The 6,014-nt window shown below is 40.2% G+C and overlaps 1 pseudogene; it reads left to right on the top strand.

The window, feature by feature from the left end:
• Positions 1-6,014, top strand: part of LOC102871496 — a 47,184-nt pseudogene that overhangs the window by 7,283 nt on the left and 33,887 nt on the right.

Here is a 6,014-nt window from a genome sequence, read left to right on the forward strand (position 1 = left end):
GGTAGTCTTCGTTCCTCTGGGGTCTCACAGTCTTCGCTCCTCTGGAGTTCCGCGGTAGGTGGCTGGCTGTTGTTCTTCCCGGGTCTCTTCCGGGTCCCTCTCGTGGCGTTCCCCAGTCTGGCAGTGGCGTTCCCCGGTCTGGCAGTGGCGTTCCCCCGTCTGGCGGCGGCGTTCTCCGGTTTGGCGGTGGCGTTCCCCCGGTCTGGCAGGTGGCGGCGGCGTTCTCCCGGTCTGGCGGGCGGCGGCGTGTGTTCCCCCCAGTCTGGCAGGCAGTGGCGTGCATTCCCCCCGGCGTTCGAAATGATATTTCTTAATTTCCTTCTCCGAGTTTTCAGAGAAAACTTTGTAGTGGATTTGTACTGACTTTTGGATATTGATCTTGTATCCTGCCACCCTATTAAACTGATGTAACTCTAACTGTCCTTGGGGTTTTCTGTGTACACTATAATATCATCTGCACGTAATGATTGTTTGACTGTCTCTGCCAATATGTTGTTGTTATGTGCCGTCAAGTCACCTGTGACTCATAGCAACCCTATGTACAACAGTCTTAAACCTTGATCTATCCTTTGCCAACCTTATTGTCTCCAATACTCTTATACCCATTACTCCAGTGACTGAATCAATCTATCTCGTTGAGGGTCTTCCTCTCCTGCTCTCTACCGCCACCATCCCAAGCATGATATCCCTCTCCAAGGACCATCTTGTAGCATGTCCAAAGTATGTCAGACAAAGCTTCAGAATCCTTGTCTCCAAGGAGCATCCTGGCTTCACTCACTCCAAGATGAACTTGTTTGTCCTCCTAGCAGCCCATGGTATATTCAATACTCTTCTCCAACACCACCATTCAAAGTTATCAACTCTCCTTCTATCATCACTAGTCATTGTCCAGCTCTCTGATGAATAGGAAGTAATTGCAAAGACAATGATCTGATCAGGTGCACCTTAGTCTCCAAACTGACATCAATAGTTTTCAGTACTTTGGAGAGGTCTCTGACAGCAGTCTTTTGCAATGAAATTCATCTTTTAATTTCCTGGCTGCTGGTCCCAAGAGTGCTGAGTATAGCCAAGCAAACTGAAACTGTCAACAATCTCAATCTTTTCATCATCTATTGTGATGCAACCAATTGTCCCAGTGGTGAAAAGCTTTGTTTTCTTTCTCTATTTTTGAAAATATTTTAAGTAATATTGGTAATAGATCTTCTCTGAATGTTTGATGGACTCCAAACATGAAGCCATCTTGTCCAGGACCTTTTCTTTTGGGAGGTGGGAATTTTTTTAAAACCTGCTCAATTTTTTCTTTTCTGTTGGGTCTGTTCAGGTATTCAACATCTGTCCATGTCAATCTGGGTAAGACATGAGTTTTAAGGAATTTGTCTATTTCCTCTGTTGTTGTTGTTGTCACGTGCCATCGAGTTGTTTGCGACTCATAACGACCCTGTGTACAACAGCCCTAAACCCTGCTCTATCCTGTGCCAATCGCACTGCCTCTGACACACCCATCCAGATTACCCCAGTCACTGAATCAATCCACCTCATAGAGGGTCTTCCCCTCCTGCGCTCTCCCTCTACCCTACTGAGCATGATGTCCCTCTCTAAGGACCTGTCTCTCCTTACAACATGTCCAAAGTATGTCAGACAAAGCCCCAGAATCCTTCCCTCCAAGGAGTAGCCTGGTTTAACCCTCTCTAGGATGAATCTGTTTGTTTTCTTGGCAGTCCAGGGTACATTCAATACTCTTTTCCAGCACCACAGCTCAAAGGCGTCAATTCTCCTTCTGTCCTTCTCAGTCATTGTCCAACTCTCTGATGCATAACAAGTGATTGCAAAGACCATGGCCTGTATCAGGCGCAAGCTTTATAGCTGTTAAGTTACATAACTAATAAGATCATAGCAGAACTCAGGACCAGATCTAGATAAACCAACAGCTAGTGATTATACCACCACATCATCTTGCTAAATCACTGGGAAGACGATCACTAATAAACTAGAATTTAATTCTTTCTCTCAGTTCTTTTATGTTTCCTTTCATATGCTTTGCACTTTCAGAAATGCTACTCTATACCTCACAAAAGTTGTGGAGCCATTTAGAAGATCAGCAATTGTGGGTGGCCTCTGCTATGAAAAAGTGGTAACTTTCAGACCTGGAGTTAATAAATACCAAGGTTCAAACATATGAATAGGGTCAAAGCTATATTCTAGAAAGAGATATTGCAAAATACAACCTTAAGGATCATACTAACTCAGAAAAATCCAAGCACTGATCAGCACATTTGTGAGGTTGTGTTGTTCTAAAGCAGAGTGGGTCAAAGGCAGAGCCTTCTTGTAGAGAAGCCATTATACTTTAGCCTCAGGCGGCACCTACAGGGCTACTCTCTATGGACTGCACAGAGAAGTATGATTGTCTAAAGAGAATACTTGCTTCTTTTTCAGATCCTGACAACAGGGAATCCACTGTCACATTTCAGTTAAAGTATCCTCGCTCAAATTCCCAGTATCTGTCCAGCCATGTATCCACCAACAGCCAGTCAGATGGGAACATGAAAGGTAACATGACATCCAGATAAACAAAGCAAGGTCTGGGGTAACACCAAAAGTCAGACAAATATTTGTTGTATGAATTGATTTTGGACTTTCTGCTATTGTGCAGAGGATTTACTGGTACAATTTGACTTTTGTAACTTTGCCATTTGCTTGGTAATTTGGAATATTTAATATTATTGCAAAGACCTTGTGAACAATAGATGTGAATATTTACATATCCTGTACCATCTTCACCATCTTTGATATGCTAAAATTGTTACAGTCACTGTGTAAAAACAAATTAAAATAAAAGAAACAAACCTTGACCAACAAAATCAATCCTTGGAATAAATGAGTTTGTTAAGAAGAAAGAGTGAAAAGGGAAAAAGAAAAGAGAAGATGGGGAAGAACAAAATGAAAGGAAAGTGGAGGAAGAGAAGAAGGAAGCAAAGCAAAGATGAGGGAAGAGAAGAGGAAGAAAGCTCATGCTTACTGACCACCCAAGTATTCAAGTGTTAAACATTTTATAGGAAACATTCTATTGAGTCATCAGGTTCTGATTGTGTAGGTCATGTTCTGATTGTGGCACAGACCATGAACTACACATATGTAAGTTAAAACTAAAGCTAAAAAAGATTAAATTAAATCCACAGGAATCAAAATTTGACATTGAGTCTGTCTCACCTGAATTTTAAATCCATCTCAGGAACAGGCTTGAGACCTTGAACACTAATGAAAAAAGACCAGGTGAGCTTTGGGAGGATATCAATAATTTAATTCACTAAGAATTCAAAAGGTCATTACAATGATAGAAGAGGAAGAAAAGACTGAAGTGGAGATGAGAAGAGACTTGCAATATTTCACTAGAGTGCTGAGATGCCAAAACAAAGGGGATAAATAAAAAAGTTATGGAGCTGAACAGAAGATTTCAAAGGGTAGCATGGAAAGATGAAGCAAAGTATTATAATGAAATGTGCAAAGAGCTGAAGTCAGAAAATCAAAAGGGTCAATCTTGTTAGGAACTTCTTAAGCTGAAAGAACTGAAGAAGAAATTCAGGCTTCAAGTTGCAGTATTTAAGGATGCTATGGGCAGAATACTGAATGATCTAGGAAGCATTAAATAAAGATGGAAGAAGGACACAGATTCACTATATAAAAAAATTGGCTGACACAGAAGAATTTAATGAAACTACATATGATCAAGAGGCAGTGGTGATGAAGGAAGAAGTCCAAGATGCTCTGAAAGAATTAGAAAAAGAAAAAAAAAGTCCAGGAATTGACAGCATACCAATTTTATTTCAACAAAGAGATGCTGCCCTGGATGTGCTCACCAGGTTGTACCAATAAATGTGAAGAACAAATACCTGAACAACTGACTGGAAGAGGTCCATATTTATTCCTATATCCCCCAAAAAGTGATCCAACAGTGTGGAAATCATCTAACAATATCACTAAGATCACACATAAGCAAAATCCTGGTAAAGATTATAAAAAAAAAACCCACTGGAACAGTACATTCATAGAGAACTACCATAAATACAAGCTGGGTTTAGAAGAGGCCATGGTACTCGCGACATTGTCAATGTCAGATGGATTTTGTCTGAAAGCAAAGAGTGTCAGAGGAATGTCTATCTGTGCTTCATTGAATTTGTGAAGGCATTTGATTATGTAGATCACAACAAATTGTGTCTAACCTCAAAAAGAATGGGAATCCCAGAACATGTGTTTGTGCTCATGCAGAATCTATACTGAATCAAGAGGCAATTATTAGAACAGAGCAAAGAAGCACTGCACAGTTCAAAATTAGGAAAGGTGCCACAGATATGTCCTTCCTTCATACCTTTTTCATCTATAAGTGGAATAGATTATTTGGGCCGCTGAACTTTATGAGGAGGAATGTGGCATTAGGATTGGAGAAGACTCATCAACAATCTACATTATGCAGATGATACAACCTTGGTTGCTGAAACTGAAGAGGACCTGAAAAATTTACTGCAGTAGGACAAGGGCTATAGTCTTCAATATGAATTGAAGCTTAACCTCAGGAAGACAAAGATTCTAACCAATGGGCTAATTGACAGCACCATGATATATGGAAAAAGAGATTGAGGTTGTTAATAGTTTCAGCTTGCTTCACTCCACAATCAACACTCTTAGCAGCAGCAAGCAGGATAACAAAAGACTAATTGCACTGGGGAAGCCTGCTGTCAGGCACCTCTCGAAAGTGACAGAGAGCAATGATATCAGTGTAGAGACTAAGGTATGCCTGATCCAGGCCATGGTCTTTCCAATTACTTGCTATACATCAAAGAGCTGGACAATGACTAAGGATAACAGAAGAAGAATTGATACGTTTGTGTTGTTGTCCTGCAGAAGTATATTGAACATGGACTTCCAGGAGAACAAATAAGTCTGTTTTGGAGAGGGTGAAACAAAGTTTCTCCTTGGAGGCAAGGATTTTGAAGCTCCATCTCACATACTTTGGGCATGTGGACAAAAGGGACCACATTGGGGAAGGTCATCACGCTTGGAAGAGTAGAGGGACAGATCAGGAGAGGAAAATCCCAGATGAGATGGATTGACATAGTAACTGGAGCACTGGGATTAGGTGTATTGGAGTTAATGATGGAGACAGACTCAGAGCTATTGTACATAGGGTTGCTATGAGTCGTGGACAACTAGATGGCAAATAACAACAACAAAACAATTTTATAAGAAAGGACAAGGGTCACCATGTAGGGTCAGAAAAAAAAAGATATCTCTCAATAAGACAAATTGCCATAATTGGCTGCAACACCGAATTTAAGTACAGCTACAGCAAAAATTGTAAAGTAGGTGAATAATTGGATAGGTTTTATTCTGCTACTTATAGGATTACTATGAGTTACAAATGACCCCACAGCATTTAATAATAACACTACTTGCATAGATATGTGCATACACACATGAGCTAGTATAACAAATCAAGTTAACTAGCAAGAAAATAAGTAATTTTAAATTCTAACTTCTACCCAAATTTTTATGTGCTGTTGAGTTGCCTGCCACCACCAAAATAGGAAACAGTAAATGGAGAAGGAAGTATGCAAATACATGTAAAATCCATTCTCTAGTTTCTTAGTAGGGAGGTCTGATGGCCTACTTTGTAGAGAGTTGTACTGCTAATCCAAAGGCCACACCTATCTGACAGTTAGAATCCTCTAGAGGTTCCATGGGAGAAAGATGGACTATCTCCTCCAATGTGATTTACAGTCTTGGAAAGACAATTAAGTGTCACCAATAAATTGGTTTTTACTTCATGCCAATGAGTTAAGTAAATTTTCTTGGTTTCCAGAATCCTTAACTAACAAGATTTTTGCTCATTCAGGATTTTCTTTTTCTTTTTATTTAAACTATGGAATGGAAAAAAGCCCCGAATAAGCAAAGCACTCCATAAGAATAGAAGAATGGTAGGAGGTATCTCACTCCCTGATTTCAAATCCTACTACACTGCC

Source organism: Elephantulus edwardii, unplaced genomic scaffold (genome assembly GCF_000299155.1).
Source record: "Elephantulus edwardii isolate Elephantulus edwardi_28Jun2011 unplaced genomic scaffold, EleEdw1.0 scaffold00461, whole genome shotgun sequence".
Classification (NCBI taxonomy): Eukaryota; Metazoa; Chordata; class Mammalia; order Macroscelidea; family Macroscelididae; genus Elephantulus; species Elephantulus edwardii.